Source organism: Podarcis gaigeae (genome assembly GCF_964106915.1).
Source record: "Podarcis gaigeae genome assembly, chromosome: 6".
Taxonomy (NCBI): domain Eukaryota; kingdom Metazoa; phylum Chordata; class Lepidosauria; order Squamata; family Lacertidae; genus Podarcis; species Podarcis gaigeae.
The window spans coordinates 77138210-77154491 of record NC_139682.1 but is presented as its reverse complement, the minus strand read 5'-3'; the positions used below and the strand labels follow the sequence as shown (position 1 = coordinate 77154491).

The window sequence follows — 16282 nt, the reverse complement described above, 5'->3', positions numbered from 1 at the left end:
CCCTCCCACCCAAACCAGTAGTGCAGCTCACCGCATCCCTTCAGCTCCCCAATGGGCTACTTGTGGAAATTCCCATCACCATCGACTCGGGGAGCAATGCAGATTTTATAGACATGCAGTTCCTCCAGCAACATGGCATAGCCCTTCTGCCAGCGGCGGTACCTCTGAAAGTCGTCACAGTGGACGGCAGGGAGCTACTGGGAGGGCAAGTGCTACAGCAGACGCCGCCAATGGTGATGCGCATTGGAAACCACCGTGAGGTCATCAGCTTCAACGTCACCCGCCTGTCAGACACGCCCATAGTGTTGGGAATGAGTTGGCTGGATAGGCACAGCCCGGCATTAGCTTGGTACCAGCGGCAACTGACCTTCGGCTCCTCTTACTGCGCAGAACACTGCATCCTGGCGGACTTGGAAGATGAGGGGCACGAGGATGGACCACAGCTGAACTTGGGCATGTTGCAAGCGGTGCCTAACAAATACAAGGAGTTTTTGGAGGTCTTCTGCGAGAAAGAGGCGGATAAGCTGCCACCCCACAGACCCTACGACTGCAAGATCGACCTCCTGCCCGGGGCGACGCTCCCGACGGGGAAACTGTACTCCATGTCTGAGGATGAATTGCAAGAGCTCAGGGAGTTCATAGATCACAACCTGAAGCGGGGATTCATCCGGGAGTCCAAGGCGGCAGGAGGCAGTCCAGTGTTCTTTGTAAAGAAGCGGGACACGCCCCAAAAGAGGCTGGTCGTTGATTTCCGCTTCTTGAACCTCAAGACCAAGCCCTCAGCCTTCCCTATGCCCAAGATCGATGACCTGCTGGCGACGGTGAGGAAGGGTCGCATCTTTACCAAGTTGGATCTGCGCGGAGCGTACAATCTCATTCGCGTACGGGAAGGCGACGAGTGGAAAACAACCATGTTTACGCCGCTGGGCACTTATGAATACAGATTTATGCCTTTTGGATTAAAAAATGGTTCCCACTGCTTTCAAGCCTTCATGCATCATGTCTTGGCGGGTCTCCTCTACAAGAAGTGCGTCTGCTTCCTGGATGACATCCTAATCTTCTCGGAATCGCCGGAGGCTCACGAGAGAGATGTTAGGGAAGTTCTGCAGAGGCTGCGGGAGCACAGGCTGTACGCCAAGCTGGAGAAGTGCCAGTTCGACAAGACGGAGGTGGATTTCTTGGGCTACAAACTGTCCGACAAGGGACTGGCTATGGACGGTGCCAAGGTACGTGCAGTACTGGATTGGAAGAGCCCACGCAATAGGAAGGAAGTACAGAGGTTTGTCGGTTTTGCCAACTTTTATCGCAAGTTCATCAAGGGTTTCGCCATGCAGACAGCGGCCATCACCGACACCCTCAGTTCCAAGAAGAAGAGGTTCATCTGGACGGAGCAGGCAGAGCAGTCCTTTCAGAAGCTCAAGCAGCTCTTCGCTTCCGAAGAGAACCTACTGCACGTAAATCCCAGCAGGCCCATGAGAGTGGAGACGGACGCCTCAGACAGGGCCGTGGGAGCCGTTCTGTTGCAGCAAGACCACCAGGGGGACTGGAAGCCGTGCGCTTTCTACTCCAGAAAACTCAGCAAAGCGGAGCAGAACTACACCATTTGGGACAGGGAGTTGCTGGCCATACATGCAGCCTTCAAGGCGTGGCGGCACTTCCTCGTCGGAGCCAAGCACACGGTGCAGGTCCGCACAGACCATAAGAACTTGGAGTACTGGCGCACGGCGAGGTTCCTGAACCAGCGACACATCCGCTGGGCGGAGTTCTTTGCAGATTTCGACTTCAGAATTGAGTACATCCCAGGAAACAGCAACGTCTTGGCGGACGCGCTGTCCAGAAAACCGCAGTATCTGGAGGCAGAGGCACCGGCGGCGGCCAAGCACATTTTCACACCACAGGCGTGGGCATGCGCGTCAGCCACGGTGGACCTGGACGCGGTGCGCCGCGCGCTGCAAACGGACTCGTTCGCCCGAGCCAAGATGGAGGAGGTGTGCAGTGGCAAGGCGAGGGGCGACGAATTCCAAGTGCGCGACGGTCTGCTCCTACGCAAGGGAGTCCTCTACGTACCAGGAGACAGCCTCCGCGCGAAGGTCCTGCAACAGCTGCACGACGCGCCCAGCGCGGGGCACTTCGGCAAGGAGAAGACGGTGGACTTAGTAGCCAGAGACTTTTGGTGGCCTAAGATGCGGGGGGATGTCGCGGACTATGTCAATAGGTGCGACACCTGCCAAAGGGCTAAGCCTGTGCACCAGCCGCCGGCGGGCCTGTTGGAACCGCTACAGACACCGTTCGTACCGTGGGAGAGGGTGGCCCTGGACTTTGTCACAGATCTACCCAGCTCAAGGGGCAAGACGGCAGTGCTCGTGGTAGTGGACCTGTTCACCAAGATGGCCCACTTCATTCCGTGCGCGAAGGTGGCCACGGCCGAGCAGACCGCTAAGATGTTCATAGACCACGTGTTCAAGGTGCACGGCCTACCACGGTCTATTTTGTCCGACCGGGGGCGCCAGTTCATCTCCAACTTCTGGCAAAAGCTGATGGGATTCCTGAACGTCAAGGTCAGCCTGGCGTCGGCGAGACACCCGCAAACTAACGGGCAGGCGGAAAGGGTCAACGCCATCATGCAGCAGTACCTGAGATGCTACGCGAACCAGCAGCCATCGACCTGGGTGGACTATCTACCGTTGGCCGAGTTTGCCTACAACAACACGAAGCACGGGTCCACGGGGGTGACCCCATTTTTCGCCAACTACGGGAGGCATCCCAGAACCTTCCCGGGTCTGGACACAGTGCGGGAGGGGGAGCCACAGGGAGCAGAGGAAGTGGCAGCGGAGTTGCAGGAGATCCACGAGCAGCTCAGGAGGCAGTTAGAGTTGGCAAAACAGGCTTACAAAGTGCAGGCAGATCGACACAGGAGGGTTGGGGAGGACATCCAGGTGGGAGACTGGGTCTGGTTGGCAGCACAAGCAGTTCCAGCCAGATCGTTAGCCAAGAAGAAACTAGGGCACAAGCAGCTAGGGCCTTACCAAGTAGAGGCGCAGATCAACCCAGTGGCCTTCCGGTTGACACTCCCGGAGGGTTCCAGAATGCACCCGGTCTTTCATAGATCAGTGCTCACGCCCTACAGAGAGCCCCACAGGTTTCAAGCACCGGGGAAGGCGCCAGACCCGCTCAGAGAAGCGCCCAAAAAAGGGGGGTCGCCGAAAGGGGAGCCACTTAATGAAGCCACTGAGATTTTAGACTCAAGGTGGGGGGAGGACGGGATTGAATATCTTCTCGCCACAGAGGACACCCCGGCCAGCGCCAACAGGTGGGTGCCGGATTACGCAGTGGAAGAGCAGTTGCTCAAGGAAGAATTCCACACACTTTTCCCGCACAAGCCGATGCCGGCGGGCTTTTTCGAGGATTGTTTGTTCACACCCACACTCTCGGCCAGCACTTTCCGGGGTTTCTCGTCAGCTGAGGACTCGGCTCCGGGAGGCAGCTCTCCGGAGGGATCACTTTCAGGTTTTGGCACGGGGGGATCTTATTGGTGGGAGGACCAACCCGAAGTGGGCTGGCGCAGAGACATGCCGAAGGGGCCCTGGGAGGTGGACCCCCATCAAGCAACAGGGGGAGGAGGGCTCTTGGGTGATTTGGGGTCGAGCGCAGATTTTGAGCACACCGCGCAGGAGATGGAAGCGGAGGAGGTCGTCGTCGACGAGCCCATGGGGGACTTCCCGGACTTATCTCGATGGTTGCAAGCCTCAGGGGACGAGCTGTATCCTGGACTCACCCCTACAACAATGGAGCACCCGGAACCCGCACCTGAAGAGGGGGAGGGGGGAAGGGGGGGCTTTGAGGGGGGGATGGATGTCAGGGGTTCAGAAGGAGAGACACAGGAGGGGGAGCAAATGGAGAGTGAAGAGGAGGAGTACGAGGGGGGCGCAGGCAGTGACAGTGGCCAGAGTTATTCCACAAGCCTCTCTAGCGAATCGGAGGACTCACAGAAGGGAGCGCCGGTGGCCAGAGCAAGGGAGATTCCAAGGGAGAAACCTCAAGAGGGAGGGGCCAGCGGGGAGTCCCTGAACAGCAGCTGGAGATCAGGGCCAGCGTCTCCACCAGAGCGCAGTGGGGAGGGGGAGTCCCAGGAGTCGGGACCAGTGTCCTCACCACCAGAGGGAGGAGAGGAGTCAGGTTTGGCAACACCCACATCAGGAAGCGGGGAAACGGTCAGAAGGAAAGTCACCGGCTGGGCGCGCGCGCCAAGTTCAAATGTACAGGAGCGCGGCACAGCGGGGAGCCCGGGAAGGGAGCCAGGTCCTAAAGCCCGCCGGAGGGAGGGGCAAGACTCAGGAGGCTCCGCGTCAGAGGAGTCCAGGAAGGAGGGAACCCCAGAGGGCAGAAGGACCCAACGCAGGAAAGAGCAGCGCAAGAGGTGGAGCCGGGCTAGAATCTTAAACTGGTGTGGGTGGAGCAGTGAGTCAGAGGGGACTTAGCCGGTCTAGCGTTAAGACGTGGGCCTGCGCGCCCAGAGCTTGGAAATGGAAACTAAACTTCAATAAAGACTTTTGTATATAATATCCACTGGGCGTTGGTCCTCTGTGAGCTGGGACCTAGCGGCAGTCCTGACAGCAACTATGAAAAAGTGGCTGTTTGCTAACTTTCACTGAAGCAAAGACATACACTCGCAGAAATTTAAAAGGCAACCTTCTTACTGACTCATTACTTGGTCAGATATGCAAGGACAATACAAGGTGACTGACTCCTTAACACAAGATAATGCTGCATATTGAAAGAGAGTTTACACTACACACCTGGCTCCCCTCTTTAAATTAATCCTGGAAGACGCCTTATATAATAATGGCCTGCATAACTTCAAATCTTGTAAGACAGCTAGGCAACTCCAGCTGGTCCACTGTGTAGCTCCCTGGTGATCAATTGGAATAGTACACCACAAATAAATTGTACCAGGAGGTTTAAAACAACTTCACTGGTTGTGAGCCCCAATTCAAGGAGCTGGTTTTAAGTAAGCCTGACCCACACTTTTGAACTGCCAAAATCTCCTGCCAGAAGCAGTCTGCTTTCCCCCCACTATGTCATTTTCGGAGGGGAAATGGCAATGGCATTAAAAAAAAAAAGACTGCCGGTGAGAGGCAGCCCTTTCATTCAGTAAAAAGCCATCACTGCACAAGGGGCCTTAAAGTTGGCCATCAGCACTTAAACACATCCACACCATACATTTAAAGCAATCTTATACCACTTTAATGGTCATGGCTTCTGCCAAAGGATTCTGGGAACTGTAGTTTGTTAAGGATATTGAGAGTTGTTGTGAGACTTCTCACAGGGCTACAGCTCTTAGCACACTTAGTTCCCAAGATTCCTTGGGAGGTGCCATGGCTGCTAAAATCGTATACAAGTTCTTTAAAACTATGGTGTGGATGTGACACAAGTCGCCTGTTGACGGTTTCCCAAGTAAGGTGAGATGTATTGTTTTTTACTGTTTATAGTAATTACAGTCATACCTCAGATTACAGATGCTTCAGGTTGCGTTTTATTGGGTTACGGGTCGCCAAAACCCAGAAGTACCAGAACAGGTTACTTCTGGGTTTCGGCGCTCACGCATGCGCAGAAGCGCTAAATCGCACTTTGTGCATGCGCAGAAGCGCCGAATTGCAACCCGCAGGTGCGCAGACGTGGGTTGCGAACGCTGCGGGTTGCGAACGTGGATCCCACACAGATCACGTTTGCAACCCGAGCATCCACTGTATTTCTAAATGCGTGTCTATGAATATCAATTGCTGCATGCAAATATAATGCAAATCCACTATCGTTTTTTGTCCTATTTTATCCTCTTTTTAGGGCATCAGTGACCACCTTAATTCGGGAATTTGGGTACAGTCCATCTGCATTGTCCCATTTCCTTCTACACCTTCCCAACGTTTGGTGGCTGTTTCCTTAGTGATTGGAATTTCCTTTGGAATGAATATAGGCCATGGCTCCTTTCCTTTAACCAATGCTGTGGATCAAGCCATAAGGGAAAGCATTTGGAACATCTTAGATTTAACAATAAGGGGAGAAGGGCTTGTACATCTTTGAGCAGTTGGAAGGCATGTAATCAAACAGACTTTACAGCACCAGAGGGCCACTTCCTCTGTCCTTTTTCGATGAATTATGCATCTTGCGCCTGAGAGTACTAGGAAGGGGAAGCTCACTGCATTACATGACTCTTTTAAAAGATGGGGAAAGGGGGGGGAGAGAATTGTGCCACACGCAATTTGATATTACTTCAAAGTAACCACTTGTGAAATATGGAGAGGAATTATGGCATAGATAATATTCCTTCAGTAGGAGTTCAGTAAATGTGTTGTAAAAGTCTCAGACTTGAAATCTGAGAGACAGTGTTATGTAGTGGTTAGAGTGTTGTGGGCAGGGTAGGAGTCACAAATTGAAATATAATGCTCATAGACTCAGTGAAACACTCCACTCCAACATCACTTAGAGCCAGCTGCTTGCTTCCTTTGAAAAGTTAGTTCTTACTTTCAAATACCCTCCAACATTTCTCCGATAGAAATACAGACGCCCTGTTCCATACTAATAGAAATAATAATTTTATTATTTATATGCTACCCATTAAACATTTAAAAACATCCCTATACAAGGCTGCCTTCAGATGTCTTCTAAAGGTTGTATAGTTACGTATTTCCTTGGCTCAGGACTCCATGTTGTTGTTGTTGTTTAGTCGTTTAATCATGTCCAACTCTTCGTGATCTCATGGACCAGCGAACATCAGGCACTCCTGTCTTCCACTGCCTCCCGCAGTTTGGTCAAACTCATGCTGGTAGCTTCGAGAACACTATCCAACCATCTCGTCCTCTGTCGTCCCCTTCTCCTTGTGCCCTCCATCTTTCCCAACATCAGGATCTTTTCCAGGGAATATTCTCTTCTCATGAGGTGGCCAAAGTATTGGAGCTTCAGGATCTGTCCTTCCAGTGAGCACTCAGGGCTGATTTCCTTAAGAATGGAGAGGTCTGATCTTCTTGCAGTCCATGGGACTCTCAAGAGTCTCCTCCAGCACCATAATTCAAAAGCATCAATTCTTCGGTGATCAGCCTTCTTTATGGTCCACTACTGGGAAAACCATAGCTTTTACTATACAGACCTTCGTTGTCTCTACTTTTTAAGATGCTGTAGGTTTGTGGGACGCAGGTGGAGCTGTGGGTTAAAGCCTCAGCGCCTAGGACTTGCCGATCGAAAGGTCGGCGGTTCGAATCCCTGCGGCGGGGTGCGCTCCCGCTGCTCGGTCCCAGCGCCTGCCAACCTAGCAGTTCGAAAGCACCTCCGGGTGCAAGTAGATAAATAGGGACCGCTTTCTAGCGGGAAGGTAAACGGCGTTTCCGTGTGCGGCGATGTCACGCTGGCCACGTGACCCGGAAGTGTCTCCGGACAGCGCTGGCCCCTGGCCTCTTGAGTGAGATGGGCGCACAACCCCAGAGTCTGTCAAGACTGGCCCGTACGGGCAGGGGTACCTTTACCTTTACCTTTTTACCTAGGTTTGTCATTGCTTTTCTCCCAAGAAGCAGGCATCCCAAGAAACATAACTCCATACCCTCCAACATTTCTCCAATGAAAATAGGGACTTCCTAAGGAAAAGTGGGACATTCCGGGGTCAAATCAGAAACAGGACTGGCTTCTGTAAATCTGGGACTGTCCCTGGAAAATGGAGACACTTGGAGGCAGGGTGGATTTGATTAAAATCAAACTGATTTAAATCACAATCTAAATCACTAGTCAGTAAGACTTGATTTAAATCACTAGTCAGTAAAGCTTGATTTAAATCATTAATTTACAGAAAGACACATTCTTGCTGGTATAATCCTAATATTTACAACCAGATGAAGGTTTCATTTTTGGAATAATAAATTTTCAGAGTAGTTTTTACAGTTAGATGAAAAATTACTGATTTGGTCATACTATTAGAAATACATTGACAGATAATTACGGAATTATTGTGAGGTTTAATAACTGTTGGACGCAGGTGGCGCTGTGGGTTAAAGCCTCAGCGCCTAGGACTTGCTGATCGAAAGGTCGGCGGTTCGAATCCCTGCGGCGGGGTGCGCTCCCGCTGCTCGGTCCCAGCGCCTGCCAACCTAGCAGTTCGAAAGCACCTCCGGGTGCAAGTAGATAAATAGGGACTGCTTACCAGCAGGAAGGTAAACGGCGTTTCCGTGTGCGGCTCTGGGTCGCCAGAGCAGCGATGTCACGCTGGCCACGTGACCCGGAAGTGTCTCCAGACAGCGCTGGCCCTTGACCTCTTAAGTGAGATGGGCGCACAACCCCAGAGTCTGTCAAGACTGGCCCGTACGGGCAGGGGTACCTTTACCTTTACCTTTACCTTAATAACTGTTAACTGTTTATATTTGCACAACTTTTCTGCTGTACTTTATTGGAACCAGAAAAATAATCATTTCCTTAATAACAAGTTAAACAATTTATTTAACTAAAGCAATAACATTATAGCACATGTATCCATGTTTGTTAACTCATGTGGTTAAACGATTTAAAAAAACAAAAAAACCTTAGACTGAGTTTTAGCACACATGAAAAACTTAAAACAAATCCTTATTTCCTGATGAATAGCCTTCAGACTATAATGTAACTTAAATAGAAAACTATCTTTAGAAAGAATTTCCCTACAAAAGAATTTTATTTTAAAAATCCAATTTAAATTTTAAAAAATCAGATTTAAATAAATAAAAAATCCGATTTTCTTTATTTATTTTTATTTAAATCATTGATTTTTTTCCACCTTGCTTGGAGGGTCTGCTTTCAGGGAGCTGGTTTTTATTCAGGATGAGGCAGGAACAGAATTACTTCTGTTCTTTTACAGGACTCTGTTGGGTAGCCACAACCAGTGATCCCTCCTTCTTTTGTAAGGATAGTGAAGGTCATGAGGGGAATAATATTTTTCGTACTTTCCACCAGCAAGCAGTGTGGCTGTTTCCACCACTCTGGGTAATGCTTCAGTGCAATTTTAATGTGGGAAATTCTTGAGCCTGCAGTGAAGCATGTGTGAAAAAGTGCTGTAAGATGTAATGAAGTTATCACACTCTGGCAGCAGCTTAGACATGAGAAGCAAAAAAAAAAAAAAAGTCAATTCCACATCCTAGTCAATGAGCAAAAGAAGAAGAAGAAGATAAAAGCACCAGGAGCCAGGAGGGGAAAGAATTGTACTGAGACAGTCTATATATATGAGCTTCCCTATATAGGGCAGGCTTTTCTTGTTCACAAGGTGGTTAATGAATTGCAGAACGAGACCAGGATGCAAACTAAGTCATTCGATGTTGCAAAATGAGCCATTCTGGAAAAGAGAAATATGCAAAAAAAAGTGTTTATTATTATTATTATTATTAATGTATACATTGCCTTTTCCATGTGTGTAATAATTTACTATTTATACCCTGCCCATCTGGCTGGGTTTCCCCAGCTATTCTGGGCGGTTCCCAACAGATAAAAAAAGAATAAAACATCAAACATTAAAAACTTCCCTAAACAGGGCTGCCTTCAGATGTCCTCTAAACGTGAGATAGTTGCTTATGTCTTTGACATCTGATGGGAGGGCATTCCACAGGGCAGGCACCACTACCGAGAAGGCCGTCTGCCTGGTTTCCTGTAACTTGACTTCTCAGAGTGAGGGATCCACCAGAAGGGCTTTAACGGTCAGTACCAACACTTTGAATTGTGCTCGGAAACAAACACGGACCGGTGTCATGTGGTCCCGGCGGCCAGTCCCAGTCACCAGTCTAGTTGCTGCATTCTGGATTAATTGCAGTTTCCGGGTCATCTTCAAAGGTAGCCCCACGTAGAGCGCATTGCAGTAGTCCAAGCGGGAGATAACTAGAGCAATCAGTAACCAAAATTATCCAAAACAGTCAAGCATCCATCATAAAAAACTTCCCTATATAGGGCTGCCAGTATTAAAGCTCATACAGGTACTTAAAGGTATGAAGTCAGACCAGTGTCGTCAACTACTCTAAATGGCAGGCTTGCGTCCTAGTCTCATGGCTTTAAAGGTCAGCACCAACACTGGGAGACAATGTAGGTCTTTCAGGACAAAAATAACTGAAGATGGGTTTAAAAACCATATCAAATGAACTTCTAAGGCAAAGACCTTTTCATCTAGCTGGGTGCTTCAGTTTTGGAAGGGATGAAGAAGTCAGGTCCTCCACATGTTGTTGGCCACCAGCTGCCTTCAGCCCCAGCCACCATGGCCTATGATCAAGGATGATAGGATGTGTGGTTCACCAACTGGAGGTCAAAGGTTTCCCCATTCTAAATTTGGGGTGAACAGCACTAGGGATGGAAGGAACTGCTAATTTCAGTTCTCTCTGATTCCTATTTTTCCACTCAGATAGTTGTTCATTTCCTTAACATCTGATGGGAGGGCGTTCCACATATATAACACATTATACTTGTGGAATTGTCCTGCCCTATCCAGTTTTGAAAGGAGCAAGTTCTTCTTTTGCATCTGATCACCTTGCTTTTAATTTCAACAAGGGATGCTTTGGGGTGCAATGCAAATTCCTGAATGGAACAACCTGATCTTCACCTTTCAGACTGAAGCTGATTTTCAGAGCCTACAAAAGTTTTCACTCTTCTCCAAATCTTGAGGTGCCATTCTCAGAGGTTTAAACCTTTCAAAGTATGCATGCAAATATGTGTTTTGGGGGGAGAAATGCAGCTTTAAGCCCACCTCCCACAAGGAAATGCATATATTTTAAATATGTGTTTGGGGAGGTTTTGTTTTTTGAAGTTCTCAGATGAATGCAGAAGTATGATGGACTAGGACTATAGCTAAAAACTGGTTTAGATGGCACAGATAAAGAAACAGGTCAATTCCTCCATCCCTAATCTTAACCCTGAAATTAACATGTTAAAATTCACCATCATTCCCAATGAAAAATAAGAAATCCTCATTTGGGGACTTTGTTCCATTGGCTATAAATTTTCTTCTCTTATAAACTGCCACTTCAACAGCAAGTAAAAGCAAGGTAGTTAATTGCCTCCAGACCCCCTGCCAGACTTCTTCAACACAAGCAAAAAACAGGCAATCTCCTTCCTTGATCTCAGATAGGAGTAAAGCACCCCTACCTTCTGTAGCATTTACCAGATATGCACCCCAACCAACTCTGCCTTGTTTCCTAGCTAACAAAAGGATAGTACTTTAGTCACATATATCTGTGAAAAACCAAGGGTAATTACAAAACTGTGAACAATCAAGCTGAGAGAGACATTTTAACATAGATTGGGGCTGCCAACATTGGGGCTGTCTTTCCTGACTGTCCACAAAGCCTCTGAATACACACACACACACACACACACACACACACACACTGCCTGTTGGTCATGAGATGGATCCCTTCTGCATCTTTGAAAAACACATTGAGCTGATCACATTCCAGTGGTACCTTGGGTTACAGGTGCTTTGGGTTACAGATGCTTCAGGTTACAGACTCCGCTAACCTAGAAATAGTACCTCAGGTTAAGAACTTTACTTCAGGATGAGAACAGAAATCGCGTGGTTGCAGCGGGAGGCCCCATTACCTAAAGTGGTACCTCAGGTTAAGAACAGTTTCAGGTTAAGAATGGACCTCCAGAATGAATCAAGTTCTTAACCCGAGGTACCCCTGTACTTTGGGGGGAAGTAATGACCAGAAGGGGTGTTACCCCCAAATCCAAACGTGTTTACGGGCCTAAAAAAGCTGGTGACCTCCAAACATAGATGATTCACAGACCACTGGACCCTATTTTGTTCGTTAGCTTTTTTGTCTGAGCTGTTGGGCTGCTAGAGAAAACCTAGGAAACTTACACGTAGCATATTAATCCCTATCAACCAGTTGGCAAAAGATTTTCTCCTTACTATTCAAAAAGGAAACTGTCAGAAAGAATCTCTTTCAAGAACCTTTCCCCAGGGGAATTATACAGTGAGCAATATAATACAAAAGGGCAGGTTTGTGGCCTTCATGACTAGGTGAGAGATTATCTTTAGGAATTGTGGAGCGGGGGGGGGGGGTTCTCCACAGTCTAATCAGAAGCAACCTTTTGTTCTTTGGAGGTTCTGAAATCACAAGGCAGAAATGGACATTACAGGAACATAGGAAGCTGGCTTTTACTCAATCCATCTAGCTCAATATTGCCTACACAGAGTGGTTTCAGACAGGACCTCTTCTTAATCCAACCCAGAGACACCAAGAATTGAACCTGGCACCTACTGCATGCATAGTGAAAGCTCTTGCAACCCAAGAAAAACAGCAGCCATGGGTCCATCTTTCTTGCTCCATCCACTCCTTGTAGGGTCTACCTATAACACATATGAGATGATGTCACTGCACTGCCCATGTTGTTGCTTTGCATAACTGGCTAGCAGGAGAAGGAGGATTATAGCATTTTAATGTCACATCACATGGAGAAAGGGGGGGGGGGAATATGGTGGTGCAGCTATGTTTCATGTCTTTTTTTTAGTTCACATTTTTATTAAACCATTTTTCCTACTAGTTCCTACAAGTTTCCTACAGTGTTCCCCATTTAATCTTCACAATACTGGTGAGATAGGCCAGCTGAGAGATGATTCTAGCCCAAGATCATCCCCTAAGATTTATGAGTAAGTTGGGAATCAAATCCAAGTTTAACCAAACTGAAGTTCAACACTCTATCCAAGATGCCACACTGTCTAGCTCTATCCTAAGTTTGCTCACAGGGGATCCATGACCTTGTTTAAATCAAAGCTGCCAACATTGCCTCCGGCTTGAGTACTGGGTGTAATTTTTGCATTGCAAAAAAGTTGACAGAATCAGAAAAGTTGTCTAGGGCTATATAGCTGAGAAGTCATGAGGTTTTCCAGCTTCTTCTTTCAAACCCATTTTTACACAAGTTTATCTAAAAGTATATCCACTGCCCAGTGATCTTCGGTTGAAAGGTGGTATCTAAATTTAATCAACAACAACAATATCAAGGTGCTCAGGTAGGTGGCAGAAGAGGGGACAACACTCTTGTATCATTATAAGTTGTGTCCTGCTGAAATCCTCTCTTCTGTCCAACTATTGACGGTACAGGAGCCCTGCCCAATTTTGAATCTGGCCATGTTGTGGGAAAGATGCCCCCACCTCATTGCCTCAGCCCACTGAGAGCCTATGCTGCTGTAAGGTAGCTTTGTATCAGATGAACGTCAACAGAGGGGAAAGAGCTGGTTGGTACATGGAACTGGGTAGACCTTGCTTTTTAAGAGTTGAGGCCAACTTCAGGGGGCCCTGGGTGCCTGGGCATCCACAATTTTTCACTGTGGGTGCCTGGCCTCCACACGCCACCTTTGCCTCTGCCCGCTGCCTTACCACAACACATGGCAACGTGATGTCATGATGTCATGTCGTGTGAACGTGCCACCGAGCAGCCACAGTCTGGGGCTGAAGTCGGTGCCTCTGGTTGAAGGTTGCAGTCTAGAACAGAGCCACCTGTGCCCATGGTGTATGAGTGTGGGGTGAGCGGGTGTAGCACAAAAGGTGATGGCTCTGTCAAGCTCTTGTTGTCTCTAGTCTCAGACTCAGTTTTATTGTAGCTGCAACAGAAAATGTCAGTGCTAATACCCAACCATTGTGATGCGTTTGCCAACCAACCTGTAAGGAAAACATAGCCCATGCTTCTGTTGTTCCTCCATCTGTATTAATCAGTAGGTTGACATTTTCACAGCACAGAGAAAAGCATGATCAGTTGATAATGGGACGTGGGTGACGCTGTAGTCTAAACCACTGAGCCTCTTGGGCTTGCTGAACAGAAGGTGGTTCGAATACCTGCAATGAAGTGAGCTCCCATTGCTCTGTCCCAGCTTCTGCCAACCTAGCAGTTCAAAAGCACACCAGTGCAAGTAGATAAATAGGTACCACTGTGATGGGAAGGTAAACAACATTTCTGTGCACTCTGGTTTCCATCACAGTGTCCCGTTGTGCCAGAAGCAATTTAGTCATGTTGGCCATGTGACCTGGAAAAGCTGTCTGTGGACAAACACCAGCGAGATGACTGCCACAACCCCATGGTCGCCTTTGACTGGACTTAACCATCCAGGGGTCCTTTACCTTTACCTTTACCTTTACCTTTACCTTTACCTTTACCTTAATGTTTGCAGCTCAAGTGACTGTTAAAGGCACAGGTGCAGGGACTGCTGACCAGTAAAAAGAAAGGTTGGCAATCCTGCACAGAGATGGTGCTTACTGGTTGCTGTCCAGTCATTCATAGCTGTAAATAGTTTTGCTAAGTTTTTTTTCCCTACACAGTCAGGCAGAGATGAGCAGAATGTGAGCTTCCGCCTCTTCAATTACAGATCGTAAAAACCAACTCTTCTGTTCAATTGTCTTTCACTTCCCACATAGCGCTTGAAAACAGTTTTCTTAAATTAAACATTGCTTCCTCCTCCACACAGTTGTCTGCTTCCTGCTCACATTATTCTCTCTCTCTTTTCTGCTTTATGGATTCAAATTGGCTACTTTGTCTACCTCATTATCATCGTTCCCTGCACCCCTCTGCACAGTCAACCAGGGTAAGTTTCCGTCAGAAGCATGAGGCTCCTTGGATTTGCCATCTGTCTCTCTCCATCTGACATTATGCTCTTTTTTATGCGACTAATATTTTTCGAAAGGTCACCGCACAGGGATGAATCCGGGGGACATTTAGTGTTACAGTGAAAGATATTTGGGAGTCCAGTTTAAAGATTCAAACTCAAGTCTCTCTCCTCTGAGAAGGCCACATGCAGAAAGAAAGAACGAATCCTTATCCTATGACTGGAGATGCTGTTGAAATTCTATGTAGTTCTTCAAGATTCAGGAACATACGTTATACTGCGTCAGACTACGAGTCTAGTCCAACCTCCTGCAATGTATTAATCTTTTGTTCAGCGTGGGACTTGAACTCATTACCCTGAGATTGAGAGTCTCCTGCTCTACTAATTTTAAACTACAGAAAAGTTATTACTGAAGCAATACTGTGGCAGCTTTCAAAAGTTTAAGGCATTACTGTGGCAGCTTTGACACAACTGATCTGGTTAGATCTGAATTGCTTTATGCAAAACTTAGGTAGCCAATCCAGAGTTTACCTCTTTCTTCTGTTTATCCCAATGGTCTTATATTTAACAACATTTTTTTCTCTCTTTTAGATTTACTGAGGGGAAGAGGAGGAAAAAACACACCACCGTTGCAATATATCATCACGACATTAAGATATGAAGATGCCACACAATAGCATCCCTGTCGAATCAGTTTATTTTTCCTCCAGAATGATAAAGTTGCTAAAAACAGCATTGGCTTGAAAACATTCTTGGGTCAATCTAATCAGCTGAAGTGGTTTTTGGAAGAAGCCAAGATAGAGCTGATCCTATTGGAAGTTAACACATTCACTTCCGTGATCCCGTAACAATGTGTCTCTTTCCCATATGCCCACTCATATTTATATGGATTCAGGAGAAGTATGGCTTCCAATCAAAGTGACATCCAAACAAATCTTTCATCGCAAGTGGGAACAAAATGTTTCTTACCAGTGCTTGTGATTTCCCCCTGCAGCATCAGGCAGCCAAAGACAGAGCGACAGGCTACGGAGATCATTATTACAACACAGGAATGGAAAATTTGGCAGTGGTTGTGACCCACAAAGTAATGCTACCTGGGACTACCACATTTTTTAATCAAGGTGATGATGATGATTTAAAATTGTATGCCACCCTACACTCGCTGGTCTCGGGGTGGTTCACAACATAAAAACACAATATAAAAACACAAAATGCGTAATAAAAATAAGGACAAGAACAACCAACTAACCCCCCCCCCCTCCTCAACACATTTTAAAAGGGCATTGGGTGTCAATCAGCCAAAGGCCTAGTTAAAGGGGAATGTTTCTGCCTGGTGCCTAAAGGTGTATAATGAGGGCACCTGGTGAACTTCCCTGGGGAAATGGGGAGCCACTACGGAAAAGCCCCAGTCTCATTTTGCCACCCGCTGGACCTCTCATGAAAAAGCCACACGAGGAGGGCCTCAGAAGATGATCTCAGGGTCCAGGTAGGTTCATATGGAAAGAGGCAGTCCTTGAGGTATTGCAGTCCTGAAACTAAAATGAAAGAACCACACAGTAATTGTGGTGAGCTTCAAGTCTTACTATTATGCTCTTGACCTATGAGCTATATCCCCATTTGAGAAGACTTATCCCACATGTTGATTTTATATGTAATGCCTTAGTTACAACTGATGACCCAAACCTCTTTTTTATA

The 16282-nt window shown here is 47.5% G+C and overlaps 1 long non-coding RNA gene across 1 annotated transcript in view; it reads left to right on the top strand.

Annotated features, from left to right (window-relative positions):
- Positions 1 to 15210, top strand: part of LOC310846684 — a 155984-nt gene extending 140774 nt beyond the window's left edge. The window contains exon 5 of the long non-coding RNA XR_014565466.1: positions 15179 to 15210. This is a non-coding gene — a long non-coding RNA (uncharacterized lncRNA). The remainder of the gene's footprint in view (positions 1 to 15178) is intronic.
- Positions 15211 to 16282: the final 1072 nt, after the last annotated feature.